Source organism: Cavia porcellus, unplaced genomic scaffold (genome assembly GCF_034190915.1).
Source record: "Cavia porcellus strain 051 isolate PalLab524CR breed Dunkin Hartley unplaced genomic scaffold, mCavPor4.1 scaffold_8, whole genome shotgun sequence".
In the NCBI taxonomy this organism is placed as follows: Eukaryota; Metazoa; Chordata; class Mammalia; order Rodentia; family Caviidae; genus Cavia; species Cavia porcellus.
Window position 1 is genome coordinate 74,811,220 of NW_026947491.1, and position 21,752 is coordinate 74,832,971.

Sequence of the window (21,752 nt, forward strand, 5' to 3'; positions counted from 1 at the left end):
TAAACCTTGTGCGTGTGAAGTCCTAGGGTTCTTTTTATGCTATAGTTCTTGATACCAGCAAAAAGATGAGCTTGTGAGACTTAGTTTCAAGTTATTTTAGGTGGACACTAACTTATATAGCCACAACTTTTCAAATAAAGCATACATCATTTTTTATCCACTAGTATTTTCCTGGAAAACCAAGTGCACATCTATCTAGTGTTTTAAATATAGCATTTTAGATATAGGTGACTAATCTTTACATTTTGTTTATTATAAAATCATTTAAAAAGTGTCAGGCATTGTACTTTAAGTAAGTGTGCTTTATATATTTTCATACTATTTAAATGAGGTTTATATAATTCACAGATGGAGACATATCATGTTTTGGGGATGTGTTGCTTAACAGATTTAAAAAGCTTTTAAGCCAGATATATGTTCCTGGTATTTTAAGGTTTAGATTTGGAGAACATATGTTAAGCCACATGAAACCACTGTAATAACACACAGATAGATACCAGAAAATGCTAACATTTATTTCTGAGGCCAGAAAGAATCTATGTGTAACAAGTCTTGAACTTAGGATATTTTTAGAGTTAGGTCTCAGTTTTGCACTTGTTTGTACAGGACTATCAATGGCATCCTTTCAAAGTAGTAATTTTGTGTTTAATTCTGTTTATGTGTCTGGCACAATTTTTCCCTAGCTTTTTACAATTTCTAAAAGTATATTGAGATTCTCAAAATACATGAAAGCAAATTCCTAGCCATTTTTCACTTGAGCATATTTGGAATGATGTTATGACCCTAAAAATAATATTTATGTTTAATTATCCTGCTTTGAGATTTGTACAAGAAAATTTATATCTTTGTGAGTCGTTAGCATATATGATTAAATAAATTTTTAAAGCTGAAACCAATGATAAATAAATATCAGGTAGTTATGAGGGAAAATTATAGTAATTTACATGGCTACTAAGTCTAATCACTGTAAAAATATGGTAAGACTTTTAAACACTTCTCCTAATAAAGAAGACTGTTTGTACTTGTATACTCTGCAGAGGATTTAAAAAGGACCAAGCTAGCTTCCTCAAGTTTGTGAATCTTTGAAAATAACCAAATTTCAACTTATAAATGTTAAGAAATTTAAATCTAAACCAAAGCTTAATTAATAATGCTATAGTTGTATATGATTTTCAATGTAAAATATGTCATAAGCAGTTTTCCAGGAAATACATTTCCATATTTAGCTCTGCCCTGATCCTTTCTCATTCTCTCATGTGTATTCATCCTTTTTTATAGTGAAGCTTTACCTGTTCATTCCTTAAATCTTAGAAGGAAAAAGATTCATTTCTGTTCCTAAAAATTAGAACACTAGAATTATCATTTTACATGAAAGTTAACCTTTAGTTTTGTTCTTCAGGCAAACAGGAAGGATGATTTCTTTTATTGTTGAGGTTACTGTTTGTTTTCATTTTTACTTGTTTATTTTACAGCAGAATTTTTAAAGCTTGACAGTATTGATATGTGAAACCAAATAACCACTCCTTGTGTAAGGCAATCCTAATGGATTGCATTATGTGCAAGAGCATTCCTGGTCTTTACTTACAGATACTAGTTTCAAACAATTGTGATGATCAACAGTGTCTTCAGGAATTACCAGAGGTCATCTGGAGGGATTAAGACCTAATGATCTACAGGATAATTTGGTAATACAGAGCTTACAATACTCAAGACAAATATTAAGGGAATTAAAATGTGTTTTATTTTACTTTTACTCAGTCCTAAAAGGAAGAAAATTGGTATATTCTTTGCTTTATTTCTATATAGCATTCATGTGTTATAGACAAATAATAGGCGCAGATCACTTGTTAATCAGAGAATTACAGTGACAAAGTTCAAATATTCAGAAATCCAGATTTCTGAGCATGGTAAACATACTAGGATTTTTGAAAAGGAAAATTGATCTAGTAGTTAATCTTACTAAAATGACTTTATCTGTTATAGTTTCTTTTGTTATTTATTTGTGATTATTTCCTGAAGTCTCACCTTATCTGCTTAAGAAGCTATTTCTATAATGCATGTGTACTGCTGTTTGTTATCTTAATAACATGCTGATACACAGCATCAAGAAATGGGCTCATCACTGCATCTCACCCAAAAGCTTTGAGGCATTATACTCTATAATGTTTATACTACATGCTAACATTGGTAAAAATTTCAGATATATAAACAATGGCATTGCTGTATAGACTGTTACAGAGAATTTTATTGCTTTTATCTGCAGAAAGGAATGAATTTATGACATCATGATTTCTGTGACAACAGTGAACCTCCTTTGTCCTGACACCTGCAGTTTTAATTATAGTTTCCATTCTCTGTAGAAATAACTATTAACTATTCACTAGTAGTTTTCTGTGCTAATGTTCATTTTACTGGTTCCTGAGCTATAAAGGTCATATTTGCAAAGGATAAATGTGGAATTGCTATATTTTATTGGTGAATATTTCCTTTCATAAGTATACTTATTTTTGCTTGAATAAAAAATTTATGTTTCTTTATTGTGCAAAGTAGCTGACAATGTATTGTGTTATGTTTCTCAAAGAAATCCACTTTTAAATAAGTAAACAAGTAAATGTCATTTAAATTATTTTTCAAGTTAGCTTTTCCAGGAAGATATTTTCAGAATTTCAGCCTACGGATTTTGATCTTTCAGAATTTCAGCATTCAGGGTTATGGCATTCAGTATTTTCAAGATGACAACACAAGCAATATTAGGTCAAACCACAGGATATATTCTAAGGTAGATTTCATAGGGTATTTTTTTTTTTTGAGATCTAGGTATATTTTTGTATTTCTACTGAACAATAATAAGATAAAATGTAAAAACATGATATTTAATATGTTAAATAATCATCAAAACTGGACAATAATATTTGTGGAAATTTCTATTTTAAGTTAAAGGCGTCTACAATGATTTAAAATATGTATTTTGAGTTACCTGCTGACTGATGTCTCCATTATTACCAGTCTTCCTCTGTTTTTCTCACATCCCATCATGTCACCTAAGACACCTGTTTGCTTCAGGTATTGTGTTGCTCCCTTCCTGCCAAGAATTGAGTCTTGCAAGCTTCATCTGAGTTTGCATTCTTGTCTTCTCCCTCCATGATTATTTGCTGTTATGTTATTATAAATTCAAAGTTCATCAGTGGTATGCTCCAAATACATGAATTTTTTCATGAGTTCTCTCAGTCATCACATCAGCCACTGTTGTAGTGAGGGCCGCTCTCAATTTGAAATGAGTAAACTGAGGCCTAGAATATTTGAAGTCAAATGGCCATGGAAACAAGATCGTTTCTGAATGTTTTGCTCTCACATTTGCTGACAATGGGCATACAAGATCACCATCTTCTATTGGCAGGAGCAGGTTTAAGAGCATCTTTGAAAATACGGTTATTCACACTCTGTTTAGTCAAAAAATACATGTAGTGCTAATCTAAACCCAAGTGGGAAGAAGTCTGTACTTACGAAAAGGGAAACATTTTGATTCACAAATACTTGTGTTTTAACAAAAGTTTTCATTTACTTGACTTAAAATGAATGTGATGATTTAAACCAGTCTTCAAATTAGAATAGATTTCTTGGGAAAATAACCCTTGTAACTGCTGAATCTATGATAGGCCAGATAGGTTATAAACTGTTAAAGAGGCATAGGTAATAAATAATGAAGAGCCCATTTTGTCCTTAATGTTTTTGAACACTCATCCCATGGAGGTATATTATAAAGTTTGAAATATAACAAATGTAAATTTAAATTATAAATAAATAAGACTTCTGTCTAGAAGGAATCTGTCTGAGTTTGTTGTTCAGAGAGTCAAAGTACATTTTATTGACAATACAAATTAAAGAACCCTAAGTGGTTTTTTTTTTAAAATAAAGTGTTAATGTCTATATAAAAGGGAAGCCACAGAAATAACCATTTTATATGTCATTAATTTTATTAAATCCATGGCATTAGTTTAGGAATTTATATACTTTTGGTGAACATACATTATTAGACAGGAAATTTATGATGTGAAACAATAGGAAATTAAGAAACCTTGGTCAATAATAAATTATGTTCCTCTTTAAAATGAAAGTATAATGTTTATGGATAAAAATAAATCTTATTACTCAAGGTCATCATAATAACTATTAGGTAAATTTTATAATTAGTGGTTATTAATGCATTTGAAGATATTTGAATGAACATTTGACTTTCCTTCTGTAAAACATTAGAATTTTTCTTTTTGTACATATCGTAGTGACCTGAAGGAGACTAAAGTAATCTTTAAGAGATATACATGAGATAAACTGATAAAAGAAGAAAATATTAGAATGTTTCAGAACACAATGACTCTAATATTTTCCACATAAAGTACTAAAAGTCATAATCTCTCTGAATCTCTTCCACATAAATTAATGATAAATTAGTTAAATTTTTTTAAAGAAACTAAGTATCATTTTACAGAGCTAGTATATGGATAAATTTTACAACAATGATGAAAATGTAACTTCTGAGAAGCAGCTTAAAACAATTAGTCACATGTCCAGTGAACTCCATTCTGGGGAGGTGTTTAGTCATTAGATACCAAAAGTTATCGAGCAATTTATGAAAATTTGTCCAAGAGCATGACTTTTTAAGTATTAACTGAAATACTGGTAACTTCTGTAAATAGGAAAATTATTTTTGCCATATGAGGAAAAATTTGAATTACATAAATTATCTATTTTACATACTCAAAAGTAGGATCATGTAACATTTTCCTAAGATTGGTTTATTTCATTTAGCATAATGTTGTCCAGATTCATATGTGTTGTTGCCAGCAGCAACATCTGTATTATTTTTATGTCTGAATAATATTCTTATTATGAATATATCACTTTTAATTTATCTGTGTATCTATTGATGGATGTTTAAATTATTTACATATCTTAGCTAAGGAGAATAATGCTGCAAGGAACAATGAAGAGCAAGTATTTCTTCAAGGATGTGATTTCAATAATTTTAGATATATACTCGTAAGTGAGGATCCTGAGACCCTCTGTAGTTCTATTTTTAATTTTTTAAGATTCTCTGTTAGTATGTTGTATCATTTTATATTCCCACCAATAGTGTGCAAGATTCTAATTTTATTATATCCTCCAAAACATTTCTTTTTCTTTTCTTTTCCTTTTTTATTAGTGATCCTAACAGGTATGAAGTGAAAACTCATAATGAGTTTAATTCATATTTTCCTGGAATTAGTAATGCTGAGTACCTTTTCATATATCTGTTGGCCATTTGCATGTCTTTTCTTGAGATATATCAAATCCTTCAGTCTGTCTTAAAATCGGGGTATAATTGTTGTTTTACTATTGAGTTTAAGGAGTTTATTATATATTTTGAATTTTGAGTCTTTTCAGATGGTTTGCAAATAGGTTCATATTTTCTCCCATTGTACAGATTATCTTTTTACTACTAAGATTGTTTCCTTTAATGCATAAAGATTTGCTGTTTTGTTTTGCTTTATGTTTTCCCACTTAACTATTTTGTTTTGTCTTTCCTATGAAATCAACACTATTACTATTGTCAAAAAGACTAAACTTGTTTCCTCTCTCTGTTTCTGTCTTTGTCTCTGTCTCTCTTTACCCCCTCACCCTCCACTCATATACTGGGGACTGAACCCAAAGCCTTCACACTGAGCTATATCTTTATCCCTTTCTTAAGATATTTGTATTTTGAAGCAGTGTCTTTGTAAGTTATTAAGTCATCCAGACTAGTTTCAAACTTGCTATTCTCTGGCCTCAGCCTTGTAGAGGATTTGGCATTAGAGACATCCATCACCATGGCAAGTTTTTTCTAAGAATTTTGTAGTTTGGAGTCTTAAATTTAAGTCTTTAATTCATTTTAACATGAATAATTTATAGATATCTGTGTACAAATGTTCCTATATTTAATAACCACATTTTGTTCTTAAAATTTTCTTAAGACTAGATATCATATTACATGTTCTTATAACAACAGCAACAATAAGAGAAAAACTCAAACTCTTAGAAACTCTTACAACTAATAGGCATGACTGTTTATCTCAGTTGTAAGCATGGTTTCATTTAGTTATGCATAAGATCACACTCAGATTATGTGTATTAAGTAAAAGCAGTGTTTTCTGTATCAGGTATACATTCATTAGATAGATTATCTAAAATCTTTAATGATCTAAAAATAAAAATATTTAAAACATGTATATAATAACTACAAAAATAAAAACTTAATCATGTATTTATAAAACTTCATTTTCTCTAAAATACTTTTAAAGAAATTAGGAACCAATTATAGAGAAAGCATTACAGAGTAAAACTCTTTAATCTTTATAACCTATTGTGTGTATAATAGAATGTGTGAGAAAGAGACAGAGAGACAGAGTAAGGGGGAAGAGAGAGAAAATAAGGTAATGGCACTAGGTATTTACAAAGTCAATGAGGCACAGTTCATATTCCAACATTATATGACCATGATACATTATAAATAGAGAAATAATTAGTCAAGATTCCATTGTCAGAATGGAGAGCTGGAGATATGGTTCAGTGGTAGAATTTTGCTGTGCATGCACAAGGCAAAGGGTTAGATCCACAGCACCACACCCACCCCCACATCCACACCCACACACCCACACACACACACACAAACACACATGTAAATCATGCCAAAATTGAGCTATCTGAATTACGATAAAAAAGAATATTTTTCTATTGGTATTAGAAGTTATGAAATTTGTTTTACATGTGTATATTCATCTGGCCTATAGCAGAGGTGTCTGTCTCTAAGGTTGCAAGGTCTTTTGTTCTGGTTCCTCCAAAGGTCCAGCTCTGTCTGACTGCCTATAATAGTTCGAACTTAGTTCCCTGTAAGAATGACAATGCAGCATTGAAATCCATCGTTAAATACTATAGTTCCAAGTCCAGCACCCTGAGCAAATTGTGGTAAGATGTGAAGTCCAACGGACTTGGCTGGCTCTGTCCTTATGGCATTGCTGGTTGTTGTAGCCCTCATGGCCTCTCTCTTGTGCTGGCTTTGCTCTATTTTCAACTATTACAAATGTTCCATATTTCTAGCTTCTCCAGCTTTCTAGGGCCTCTACTGTGCTTTTAACTTCACATGTGCAGCTTTACACATTGACTTCTCAGGTGCACACAGTCCTTTGACATCTACATTGAAATCTCCCTGATTGCACAACTGTTGCATTCTGAATACATGTAAACCCAGCACCATGTAAATGATGTCAAAGTCTGCCACAGGCTTAAGTGGTATCTAAGCCTCTTTGCATCTTACTAGTGGTTACAGAGGCCTCCGTGTACCTGGATGACAGAGAACAGAGAACTGAATCCTGAGGAATTAACTTCTATTATCTAGGTTACCTCCATTCTGGAAAAGAGTTCTCTGGAATCTTTTTTCAAATCAAAGTCTGATACTTGAGTCTATGAAGGCTGATGCCTTTCAGATTCCTCTCAGGTCCTAAGAGCATTTCTTTTCTTTATCTGAATTCAAAGTACTTGACTTCATTTTAATGCTAATCTTTTCAACAGCCAACTGTCCTCTACTGTGTTTTATAGGCTTCAACTTTACTGGAGCGTCTTTCTGACCAAACTCAAGCTTTAAAATCATTCAGCTGTACCTTTTTCTTTTTGATTCTCTGAAGATAGAGGTGTACAAAAGTACTTATGGCACCTCTTTAACATTATACTATGTTGAAATTTCATCCACCAGATTTATTAGTTTGCTACACTTATTTCAGTCCCCTGCAAAATATCAGAACAGAAGCAAAACGTAGACATATTTTTTTACCAAAGCATAAGACAAATGATCTGGAGTCCAACTGATAACGGAGTCCTTATTCCTAACTGCAATCTCCTGAGCCTGGTTTTTATCGTCTGCCTTTCTGTAAACACTGTGGTGTACTGTGTTCTGGACAGGATTTCCCATTGAGCTTGACTGACAGCATTCTAGGACTGCTTCCTCAGCTGGTATCTCTAAATTTCAAACTCTCCAAGGACTCTGAACTACGTGTTTAGATTTTACAGAAATGCTCCCACTTCTCTAGTATCAAAATCTGACTTGATCTCTCTACTTGTTACTGAGACACAATGACTGACCCCCATAATTAAAGGAAGGAGATGCTTATCTTGGGATTACAGTTTATATAGTCCACTTGTTTCAAGGCAGTGTGGCATGGGAAAGAAGAAACACCTTGTGGTATGGGAAGCAAAAATCGGAGAGGGATCAAGGGAAGAAGGAGGAAGATACGATCTTCCAGACTACATCTCCAGTGACTAAATTCTGACCAGGTTTTACCTCCCAACATCACATTTTGCTAAAAACCTACCAGTGGATTAGTCCACCCTCCTGTGATATAATCATTTCCTAAAAGCTACATCTATGAGCTAATGAGGCTTTGGAAGGACATCTAGATGTAAATCATAACAAGGACTTTCACAAGAATATTCTAAACAGGACTTAGATAAGTGGTACATATTACAGTGAACGTTTTCTTGTACAGAAAGTTCTTATAAGCTATAAAGTGATACATGTATAATTTCCAATTCACCCACAGTTAAATCCTCTTGGTTTCTAGTGAATGACAGCAAAATACATTTTATCTGATCTTTCTATGGGAATGATAATTGGAAGTGCTTTCTAAATTGTGAAGTATATAAAGATTTATTAGTGATATAAATTGTCCCCATCACATCTCTAAATAATTTCTCATTTACATGTTAAATAATTTTTGTAAGTTGTTACTTTAAACAATAATCAAATATGCTGCTTCTTTTTCCAATGAGGGATAACTGTCTAAAATTCATTTTCAAAAAAAAAAAAACTGTATCATTTTTAAAGTTCCAATTTAAGATATTTGAACATAAAAATAATAGTCATTTTAAAATATGTGTTTTTGTTGAAATAGAATAACTTATTTTACAGAGTCATTTTACATGGTTCAATATCTGTCTGTGATTGCAACATCAAAATTCACCTAGAAATATATAGTACCCAATTTATATCTCCATGACCCACCCATCTGTACCCAAAAGCATGCTTTGCATGCCCACTATGTAGCTTCCAAACCAATCAAGTTAACACATTTAAATTTAACCATCACAGTCATATTTACATATGGAAAATTATGATCTCTCTTAAGTTAATAAACTACAGTCTCTTAATAATTTTTAGCACACACAAAATTTTAGAAATCTAATCTTAAATCTTATCTTTCTTGCTTTAAATTTAAAAGGATTTTTATAGAATGGTACCTGTGAATAGAATTATTACAACGTAATGTGAGACTGATAAAGTGTATAATAATCAATTGGGTTTAGAAGATTTCAATGATGATATGCTATATACTCAAGCACAGGAATAATAGCAGTGTATTAGCAAAGGAAAAGAAACAGAAAGAAAACAGTGCAAAGACATTCATTTTGCAATGAATATGTCTGGTGCTGAACTATGCCCCTCCAAAAAGTAATTCTCAGTTTAAAGTTTTAACCTTATGGGCTTGTAGCTGTTTATAGGGCCTATAATGAGGAATTAATCTAAAAAGAAATCATTGAAGTGGTCCCTAGTGTAATATTACTATTGTCCTTATTGAAAGATGAAATTAGGACACAGCTGCATGTATAGGGAGAAGAATATATAAATGCACATATAAAGACAGTGTCTTGCAATCAAGGAGATAAACTGAAGAAAAACGTCAGCCATTTAACCACCCTAATTAGGACTTCTAACTGTAGGATAGTAAAAAAATAAATTTTTCTTGGTTAAGTCAATCTACTCCACATTTTTTGTTGTGGCCATCCTAACAAGCTAGCACAGATTGTCTTGATTACTTTTTACTTACTGTTGGGACATAATACATGATTCTCAAAATTAGGGAAGGAGAGGTTTATTTAGCTTACAATTTTGAAGATTTTAGTCCATGCTTAACTGGCTGCAAGGCAAGGTGGCACAGCCATTCATGGCAGCTACAAGTGATGAGAGTAAAAGGGCAAAAAAAAAAAAAAAAGAAAATGCATGCCTTCTTCCTTTCCTTATATTGTAGGCTGGCTCCTCCAGTCCAGATGCAGCACTCATACCACCAATCCTAGTGCTAGGCAATGAACCAATCACAAACTCTAGACTCTGCCACCTCCATGACTACATGAGGCTTTGGGGGACATTTAAATAAACCACAACATAGATTTTATATAACTCTGACAAAAACATTTTAATAAACTAACAGACAAAACTGCACCTAGCCCATTTTTCATTTAATCTGTCCATGTGATAAATATTAATCAAATACTTTTACAGAGCAGGTGTTTGTATATTTTTTCAATGCAAACATACCATTTTGGACAAGGCAGACAAGCTCCATGATATTAGGGCTGGAATCAGAATAGATAACCAACAAATAAATATAAAAATAAAAGAATATCATGAACCTATGGTGATATTGAAAAACTAAATTAAAGTGTTAATAGTAGATTTCTTTAGCAGTATATATGTGTTAATTGATCTGGATTAATTCACTTAAAAAGTCACCTGTTTTCATTGACATACTCATTTTTTTCTGGCTGTCATTTTCTCAAACAGTTTTAATTGATTTCCTCATTATTCTGATGACCGATTTTGACATGTTGTAGAGGGAAACTGTAATTAGTGAGAATGTGCAAAGGCAAATATACAAACCAGTCTTTCTTTGCTAAAAATAGAGCACTGGGCTTAGTAAAGGCCTGATGTAAAGAATTTGTGGGTGACAATCTCTGATTTTTTGTGTCTCACACACAGGGCTGCCTTGCTGCCCTAGCTGTCTGGGAGCTATTGTGTGCAACCATACTTTGCATGTATGAGACATTGGACCTTGCAAAGTTTAGCATGGATATCTGCAACAAGCAAACTTTGGTTTGTTCTGAAACTCTTCATCTACTGTTTACATACCTTAGTCATTTATTCATACTTGAAAAGAGGCAGTTGTTTGACTTGAAATGTGAAGTGATAAGTGCATCAAAGCTTGTATTTAATGATCACTTATAAAACACAGTTCTAACTACATATTTCCAAAGATACGAAAACTTACAATGTCATTGTTAGCATTTGTCTTCTTATTAAGATCTTGGCAGTGAGTTCAGATCATTCATGTGATGCTATGTTCAGAATGTTCCTTGAGGAAAGTGCAACAAATACAGATAAACCTTCCATAGCATTTTTTCTCTCATAGCTTTGGATACATGGTAGATAGTATATATTTGCCAAATAATTCTTTGAATTTAATTTCAGATAATTGTATTTACCTTCGTCACTTCTTTTGTTGATGTTAATTTATATGTGGCATGATGTGAGTAGATTTGTCCATGAAAGGTAATTAAAAATTTGTCTTATCTTTATAACATTTTTCAAAAATTCATGATATAATTGAGAGGGTTTTAAAAATTATTTTCTTCTATGTATTCTAAGATTTGGCTTCTTTTTTGATTTTTATTAGTATATGTTTGCAGTACAAAATGACCACATGAATTACAGGATATTGGTACATGTTTTTGTTTTTCTATCAGCAACATGATTGATATTTTTGGATGGATTGATAGGTGGGCTGTGCATGGCAGAAGTTTTAATAGCATTCCTGTTCCTGCTAATCGGATATCAGTGTGACCATCTCCTGGTGCACACCAAGACTGTCCAGACAAGCGAAAGTGTAACAAGATGCTCTTTAACATTCTCAGTGTGTGTGTGTGTGTGTGTGTGTGTGTGTGTGTGTGTATCGTTCTCAGTGTGTATGTGTGCTTACTGTTTTCAGTGTACGTGCGTGTGTCTGTATACATTTGTGTAAAACCAACTCATGTTTTAACATGTTTTAACAAAACATGTTATTTAAGAACTAAAATTGGGTCCTGACTCAGTCCATGTTCTATATGGAACATAAGAACAACTATACTAAGAAGTTTATTAATTCAACATAAGATACCAAAAACAAATTTTTAATCTTTCTACTACAACATATATCCTAACCTAGTTAATTTATTCTTGAGGAATCTATTTTCTTATTTACAGATTGAGTAACATCTTCACCTAGTGCTTTAAAACTTATATAATATGAATGTGCCAATATTGTTTTTTAAAATTTATTTTATTTTTTGATATCAGGGATTGAACTCATGACCTCACACCTGCTAGGCAGGTGCTTGCAACTCTGAGCTAAATCCCCAGATAATATAGTTTTTGGAAAAAAGTCTATAATTAGAAAGTAAGGCCATTGAAAAAAGAAATTTGTGTTTGCTGTCAAGAAAAAACTCTGAAAGTGACATGTAAACTGAAACCCAAAGCAATGAGATGCAAGTCTTTGATGGGGAAGATGAGGAACAGATTTTACAGGCTCACACAACAAAAGCCAAGTGCGAATATCCAAGAGATCCATCTAATGCACATCATGCTTCTTCTACCTTGCAGTGGTTTTATCACTTTGGCATTTGCCATTTTTATCCTCCATAAATTTTGGCATATGTTAGAAATGTTGGCATCTGTAGAATCTTGCGTATATAAATATGTTAGAACACTAATATTTTCTCTAGATTTTATGAGAAGGGAGACAACGCAAGTAACAACTATAAACATTATACATGGTCATACATGGAGATTACTACTATGTTTGCTTACAGTTATTTTACTGATGTTATACATATTGATGTGATGACTAGAGTGAAGAAACTTATTCCATAAAGCTTGAGTTGGTATATACTTGAATGAAGGATTATGGGTAGCAATATACTTATAAGAAACCACCTATGTTCCCTATCTTTTTATGCAAGTTACAGCTGTGTTCCTAGTATATTTTGTTCTTGGTCTCTAAGTTAGTAACTAATCAATGTTTATGTTTGTGATATGATTCCCATATTGTAGGACAGGAGAATGTTATAGTTGTTTTAATTTTAAAATGTGTAAACATGTCATATGCCATAAAGAACATGGACTGAGTCAGGACCCAATTTTAGTTCTTAAATAACATGTTTTGTTAAAGAATTCCAGATGCTTTGCAAACATTACTTTTATTTCACATTTTTAGAGAAATAACTTATGGGAAACGTGACTTCTACTAACCCATTTATTCTGCTTAGTTGCAAATGTTAACTCTATGGGACTTTTTAATTATAAGTTAGACTTGGCCACTTTTTTGATAATATATGGCTAAAGTTTTATTTTCTCTCTTTCACTACTGATAAGGCATAGGGGGAGCTAGAAGACACATAAGGAGAGCTTGAATTTCAAAATTATCAACAGCTTATGAGGAAAATATACCATACGAGAAAAAAATACTGACAAAAAATCAAAAGTTTAGGGCAAAAATAAAATTTTGATGGTGTATGATGTAGGTCTCACTAGTTCCCCGTTCACTGAATTCAAGTGAAACATAATGGACATGATCTTAATCACCTGACCTCATCAAACTACTCCTTAGATGTGATTGGGATTCAAGATCAATTTCTCCTGATGGCCTTAAAGGAGTAAATTGCTGTGTTGTGGAGAGATTAAGTGATAGAGGGTCCTAAGCCTTCATTATGGTCCCTCTTTATTGTCCAGCAAGAAAGCCAAGAGCTCAGTCATAGAATCACTGAATCTAAATTCTAGGAACAACTAGTGAGCTTGAAAATGAATGTGCATTCCAGATAACAATGCTACTGAACAGTCAGTCACATTGATATGTGTGTGACCTTGACAAGAGAACCCAACTATAGCATGTCTGAATTTCTGACCTACAGCAATAGAGGTAGAAATGGATGCTATTTGGAAATCACTATGTTTCTGGTAATTAGAGGCAGATGAATGGCATCAGAAGAACAATGTGGTGTATTTTCTCTAATAATACCTACTTTGAAAGTAACAGAAACTAGAAGCAATTTGGCATTTCAAGCAATCATCCTCTCTGTCAAGTCCTAATTTCATGTATTGTTTAAACATACATTTATATAAGATTTGAAATTTTCCTGCTTAGAAGTGAACAACCTTCTAGAACTTAAAATGTTATCTTAACTTCTATTGGATCTTTATAAAACAAAACACCCAGAAGGAGATGGTTTTACTTTTTAATCAATATTTTAAAAATAGGGTACAAATATAAATTAAGATAGAAATGTAACTTAGCAAATAAATTATTTATACATGTGAAACATAATTGAATTATAGTATAATTTCTCAGAAAGTGAATAGTTTAGGTTCATTTGTTTTATATCCTTGCACTACTTCTTTGTTCTTTAATCCTGGATTTTGAGCATTTCATTACCAGAGCACTGTCAGAGAACATTTCTAATCAACATTTTTTAAAGGGTATTAGCATATATAATCAAGGACTTAGTGAAGAGCAGGGATGAGGTTAATGTCTAAAGATTAAATTTTAGCACATTTTTACCACTGCAAGTTAAATTAGAAAAATATTAACTTTGAAACATGGTGCAGTGAAGTCAGAGTCCTTTTTATAACACTGCAAAATGAGAATTTTTAGCTAATGAGTGAGACTTGGCAGGACATAAATGGAAATATGTTTCACTGGCCAATATGTTCTAGAGGCATATGAATGTCTAAATAAGTGATGCTCAAAAGAATATTTTTGGCTTTAAAGCGTCTCTAAACATTTTGATCAAGAATTTGATTGCCATATGTCCATATCCTCCAACTTTAAGATGAAAATACTTCGAGTCTCTTGAGATTTCTTACTTCTGGCAGAACTGGCTCTTTTGTCATTAAGCACAGTGACTTGAAAACTGGGTTGTTTTCCTTTAATAATTATTAGTGTAGTGACTATTTCATTGTAAGCTATCAGGGATTGGAGCTAAGAAAATGAGTTACTGAAGTTCTAAAGAAAAGCAGCCGTGTTCAGTGCTTGGTTTTGAGTAGTGTTTCTCAGCACTACTCTCATAACACTTGCTAAACAAGCCTTTCTTATAAAGATTAATTTTGAGCCATAAATATTCACTTTTTGTCTATATTTCTAGATTTTAAATTTTTAACATTCACTATTGTTATTTTCATTTTTATTGCAACCTACAGTCTTTTTAAACAGCAGGGAATCACAATATGTTTGGGAATATGTTACTGAATAATATGCTAGTTATTTCATTTGTTTGAATAAAAACATTTTATTTTCATTGAATGTATAAATGTCATGAAAGGTGAATATGTGAATTTTGGGGAAAGATATTTGAGCCTTGAAACATTATTTCAATGTATCAAAAAATCCTAGGTCACCTAAGATGTATGAAGAAGTAGAAATAAGTTGTGAATATTTTTCCAGTTTATCACATCATCAGCTTCAGTGTTTTTTCTAATATCATGAAAATATTTAACATTTATAAATGTTTATATACTTTTAATCTTGTGATATGGAAGTCTTAAGGAAAACTACTTTGTTCTGATTTGACCTCATTTTCAAAACTGAGTCTCCTAAACATCTATTGCAGGGAATTTGTGGTTGCAGCTAATTAACTTATAGGTTTTATTATTTAAGAGCATTTTGAGATATATGGAAAACTGACTGAAGTGCGGAAGGAATGCTTGCATTTTTATTATTAGTGCATTGCTCCTACTCATTCTTATGTGAATTGTGTTTTATTTTTAAAAACAAAGTCTTCAATTTGCCCTATGTTTTTAATGTCCACACTTTTAATACCTGGGCTTTTAAATTTAGTGTTTTGTTAAGGAACTGCAATAATCATGAAATCAAAGCCTTCATTAAAATGGGGCATAATTGACTGATTTCTACCATAGGCAAAGTTGGCGTGCTTCCTGAACGGCAATAGAAAGGGTATGACAGGGAGTTCAAGTGCCATAATTGAAAATAAAGGTTTTTATATTTAATGCCTCACCTATTGAAAAGGGGAAATTTCTCTTCCATTAATCTGAGGCCTCAATCTCATATCCGATTGTGTCTGGGCCCACTTAAGTTATATATCAAGCTAAATAGCTCCCTGGCTGGCAGACATTTATGAGTAGAATTTCCAATGATTTCAATCTTTCAATTTAATAAAAGAGATAGTACATCTTAATAGATTCTGTGCATTCTGTGTACTTCTTACAGAGCTCAGTAATGTCTGGCTATGAAGCACTTAAGACAAGAAGAATGTGTGGCTGAATCAGAGAAGCATTAAATTGTCTGCTCACAATCTGTGCCCTATAGTCCTGATAATGGTGCATGCAATGACCTTGTCTCTCCTCACGGCAAAATGCCATGCCTGACATCTGTGGAAATTGTGGTTTTTCTGAGTCCCTGAGACACTAATCCACAACTTCTATCCCTTTGTAAACTCTCTTGAACAAAATCAAACACTATAGGTAGAGCAAAAAAGAATTGTGACTGAATGAATGCTAATAATACAAAATACCAACTGGCATACATACTGAATCTAGAAAACATTATTTGTCTATAATCAAGGGGAATAATGTATTTATAATAGCTACATACTTATATTCAAATAAAGATCCATATACAGAATCTTTACTGATTTGAGTGAGTCATGCCCAGATTCTAGCCAAAATGTGTTATCCTTTCTTTGACTTCTTAGAATTAAGCAAAATATTCTCTCAAATAATATGATATTCTGCAGAATATTTCACCTATGCATTCATTATCCATCTTCCATCCACAGTGGCAAATTCTCTTGGAAACTGTCTTTGACTATTTCTACTAGCTACACATTGAGGTTACAAGACTTTTTTATTTTTTAATTTTGGTGCATAATATTAACTGAAATACTACCAGATCCAAGAAAAGAACAAACTTACCATTTCATCAAATCAAATTTTATCTTTAACCTTGCACAGCTCCTACTCTATCTTACGTCACACATTCTGGTTTACTAATAAATGTAAGATTCTTCATTTCAGGGATTATATTTCATTCATTTCTGTGTCCATGAGTCATCCTAACCTACTGACTTAGCTAATGAGAGATAAGTAGATGTGTGTTTAATTACTGGCAATAAAAACATGAGTTAAAATGCATAATTTTGAATAACATCAATAATCATGGGTCCATCTCCAGAAACTTGAAATGTGATGTATATACATCCAGTGGTTTATGAAAATAGACCAGGGAGATTCAATTGGATAAGGAAACTCTTCGTAATGGAGGATAAGTAACTTCCAGACTCAATGACCTACTAAGTGGTAGCACTAAGATTTAATTCTTCAGTTTTTAGACTCTTTATCTCCATTACATTTGCCAGCAGTGTACGAGGTGCTCATTACAATGGTTAGCATAACAGTGATCCACCTTGTGGACATATTCCAATTTCCCACCCCATTTAACTTTACAACAGCCATTTGATGTAAAATATGAATAGAAGTGATGGCTCTCTCCCCAACAAAAGATTTAGAACCAATGTATGATGGCTCTTTTTCTTTTCTCACTGTTGAGAAGATTCCAGAAAGTTCCATCAGTCTGAATCCTGGTTTTAACAAGCATAGTCCTAATGTTGGTCTTAGTTGTTCCTAAAAATGTATAAGAAAAAATCATTTGAATTAAACTATTGACATTTAGGGGGTTTTTTTGTTATTGAGAATTTACCAAATCTATGCTAACTAATGTAGCAAGAACGTTTTCCATTTGCACACGTTACTTCTGTACCTTGTCCTTTAATTATCTGTGTTTCCTACAACACAGTAATGTACTTATTCCTAAATACGTATTTTCAACAATACACTCATTCATATGTCATAATAGGTAAGTGACCAGTTGTTAAGGGACATTGTTTCAAGGAGATACTTAAGTAGATTTTTATTAAATCAACGGGGGAACTTTTTAAAAGTGCAGATTCTGAAATATGCTATATCTGCATGAAAATATATGGGATCCAGCCAAGGGGGATGGAGTTTAAGTGATAGTCTTATAGGAGTCTCCCATAAAATAAAATTTGAGAAATAATGACATGGATATCAGAAGACAGAATTTATTATGAGCTAATAAAGCTCTGAAATCTATTTTTCTTGCATTATAACAGGAGCTATTCTTAGTTATCATTTTAATATATTTCTGGTAAATGATGATCCTATGTAGGAAAAAAATCCCTTGGAATTTAAATTAGAAATTTAAATGCATTTCAGTTTTCAAGTTAAAATAAGCAACTTATAATGAAAAAAACATATTTAGGAAAATGAAATTGAGACTCAGAGTGTAATTACTTCAGATCATGTTCCCTGGATAGAATTCCAAGTAAAGTTTCTTCATCATATAAGTAAATGAACACAAAAGTACAGATTAAAAATGTTATAATTTAGTATGTCTTTCTAAATTTCCTTTCTTCTGTGGCTATGATAGCACCCATAGTATGAGCAGTATCATACATGAGAAAGTATTATAATGTATACTGGCAGATACAGTTACCTTTTATAATTTTTACAATATTGTTGTACTATGATAGCAAGTAATAATCTAATTTGCTCATAGCAAGTTTTGTAAACTATGACTAGATTCTATGGTCTCTCAGTTTGAAGGCATCTGAAATTTATGGATATGAAGGCAACTCTGCAATCTATTCATATCACCTCAATTTAATTAAATGCTAGGAAATTTACTTTATTTTTCTAATCTGTATGTTCCTGGTGTCACGTAATGGCTAATTATCCTTTTAAAATCTTGCCACACCGCTCCAATATAAGGGTTATCATCTGTTTACAGAGAGAACACCAGTCCAGGGATGTCGTAATAAACCCGCCATTAAAACCGTTGCTTTTAGCCCCGAAGCCTTCCAATTTCTTATTATCTATTCCTCATGAGATTAGTTGTCTTGATCATTCAAGGAAAAATATATTAGTTTCATTTAACTATGAGAAACTTGTCATCTCAAAAGTTAAGGTATCATTCTTTTCTTCTCATTTTTTTTTTTTTTTTGGGTGATATCAAAGTTAACACTGGCTGTAGAACAAGCATTTCCCAAATTTAAGTATCTTATCCCACACCCACCATGCATTGTGGCCATGGTCAACTCCTTTTCCTGGTAAAAAGGGATTAATGAATCTTTTAGATATTTAATCATGAAGTTTATACAAAGTGAGTTCAAGTTCCTTGAACACTGCTTAACACATAGTAAATATGCAATGAATATCTCAGTTCAATTGAATTTTACCAGATGCTATCAGTAACATTTGACTGACTTATCCCTGCTGAAAATATAACTGCTAAATATAGAAGATACTTTCATAACTATGAGTTTTACTTTAATTTTATTGGGTGACATTGTTTTCCACCCTTATTGAATGAGGTATTGATGATTAGCTTGCATTTACAAACAGTTCTTTCTTTTGTAGTCATCATAGTTCAAGTTATATCTGGAGACTCATAAATGTGTGTATTAAATATTACTAAAGGTAATTGTTCATGTGAAAAATAATTACAGCTAAGTGATCTTTAAAATTAATGGGTATACTTTATTGACAAGGACACTAATAAGCACAAAGTAATACAACATTTTCTTCTATGAGTAATAAAGATCATACAGATTTCTTGTTGATATGCAACTAGGGTAAAATATGGCAGCCTGGCTTGATTATAAATATAAAGCATGCTCTTCGCATTGCATGGTAAATGGCCAAGCAAGCTACGTTTATTTGACTTTCCCTGACAGCCAGGGTTGAATTCAGAAGCATTAATTGCCATGGGGACCTTCCTTTGGCATCTTGCCCACTGGTATTCTTGGTGGGAGGGGCAGATTCACACACAGAGTTTAAAAGCATCTGGGTTGCTGTTCTGAATGCTGCTGCTGACAGATTTACCATCTGCCTCTGAGAAAGACAGCAGTTTGGGGAAGGTTGATACTAAACATCCTTATGGTAGCCTTTGACAGTCAAAAGTCTTTGTTAAATAAGAAACTAGGACAAACCCTAGGTAAACCAAAAAACAAAAAATACTGGACAAGTGTTATATTGACTTTAATTCTCCATAAATATTATGTGGAAATTTATTGATGATAGAGTATTTGAAATCTGTGGACATTGCCAACTACTTATATTTGCGTGTTTATCTACCAACAAGACCACAGCTACATAATCCAATCACTTTCAAAATGCAGAAGTTTGTACTTAGAAATTTAAATCTTTTCAAGCTTTCGTTAGTAAGCCATAGCAAAAGTTAGAGTTAGGATAGAGTAAATGTACTGTACACTTCACCTCATTGCTCACTGTTTTTTGAATTTTATACTGGGAATTGATTTTTTAGAATTCTTTAGTATAGGTTGATTATTTTTTGAATGATAGAACCTACAATATATTTCTCTTCAATACATTACACAATCAGACTTGATTACTCAGTACATGGTTTCACTGAGATCAAGGTTGCTTTTCACACTAGGTTCTCCAGAAAAAAATCGTATTCAAGGCAAGATTTTATGTTTTATCTAAAATTATGTGTCATAGGTAGTACCATGAAAGAATTATGGATGGTTAAAGGACACTTCATCTATGAAACAGAGAACTTATCATAATGATGTGAAAGTAGAAAAATTGAAACCTTTATGCAGTTTTAGTTTATCATATCTGAAACACAGGCATTTGGTTTAGTGTTTGCCAACACTGGTAATTTATAGGGCAGATTTTTATAACAATTATATCTTGGTTTCTTAGGGGACTGAGAAAATACTTTTATCAAATGAGTTGTGATAGATATGTTTAATCATATACCACACTATTACAACTCTATACATTTTTCTCTTAAACATTCTTGGTCTAATCTTTGAACACCCAAGTGCTGATGATCTCAGTGCCATTTAATATCTGTGTTAACTTTAAATGGTAACTTAAGTCTCTAAACAGAAATGCATGGAAACATCCAAATTAAATTGCATCTTTTAAAATAGCTCTCAGTGGATACTTCCTTCTGTTCTACAAAAAGCAGGCACATTCCAGCTAGCATTTGCAGTTGGAATGCACATCATGACCGACAGTTGCCCTGCTTGCCTTTCCCTTGGGGAAATCTACCAACCTGGTTGCAGACTATCAGTTTGAAGATAGGTAGGATGATTTATAACCAGCCTGTGGCTGTTAATACTAACATATATATATACATAACCAAATCGCACTGGAGGGGAAAATGAAATTAAAATTATTGATTCATACTTTTCTTAGGACAATCATGAAATCCCACAAGGACAATCAATACTAACATAAAGAGCCTAGTATTCAAAATTTTCAGTACACTAATGATTTATAGAAAACTTGAAAACCATAAAATAACCTTAAATACAGAGAAAGGAACATACAAAGATGCATTGAAAAGAGTTTGAAAATCATAATTTAAATTATTCTGTAAAAATGAAATGTAATTTTTACCTGTATTTGAAAACTCTGGACCCCTCACTGGTGTCAGGCAAAGAAACTTTTATTTGGTGTGTATAGAGGAAGGAAATCTTAGATAGTGCCGTTCATAAGTGTGCCCCAAAGATTATAGTATAGTGACAAGTACTGAATCATAATACTCAAACTTTTACCAATATAGAAAGCATTCTGGAGTTGTAGATGAATAGATTATGGATAAATCCAGATTCAGCCACTTGCTAGTTGTGTCTCTCTAGATAAGTTGCTTAGCATTTCTTTATTTCCAACTACTGAGTTGCAGAATGAAATAGAGTACACTTCTGTGTGCATGTGGGTGGATCATGGAGGGGTGACCTCAGACTCTATCTGGTACGCTCCCCTTGGTTTGCTTCCTGGCTGGAGTGCATTGAGCAGCTTCCTTTCCTAGGCT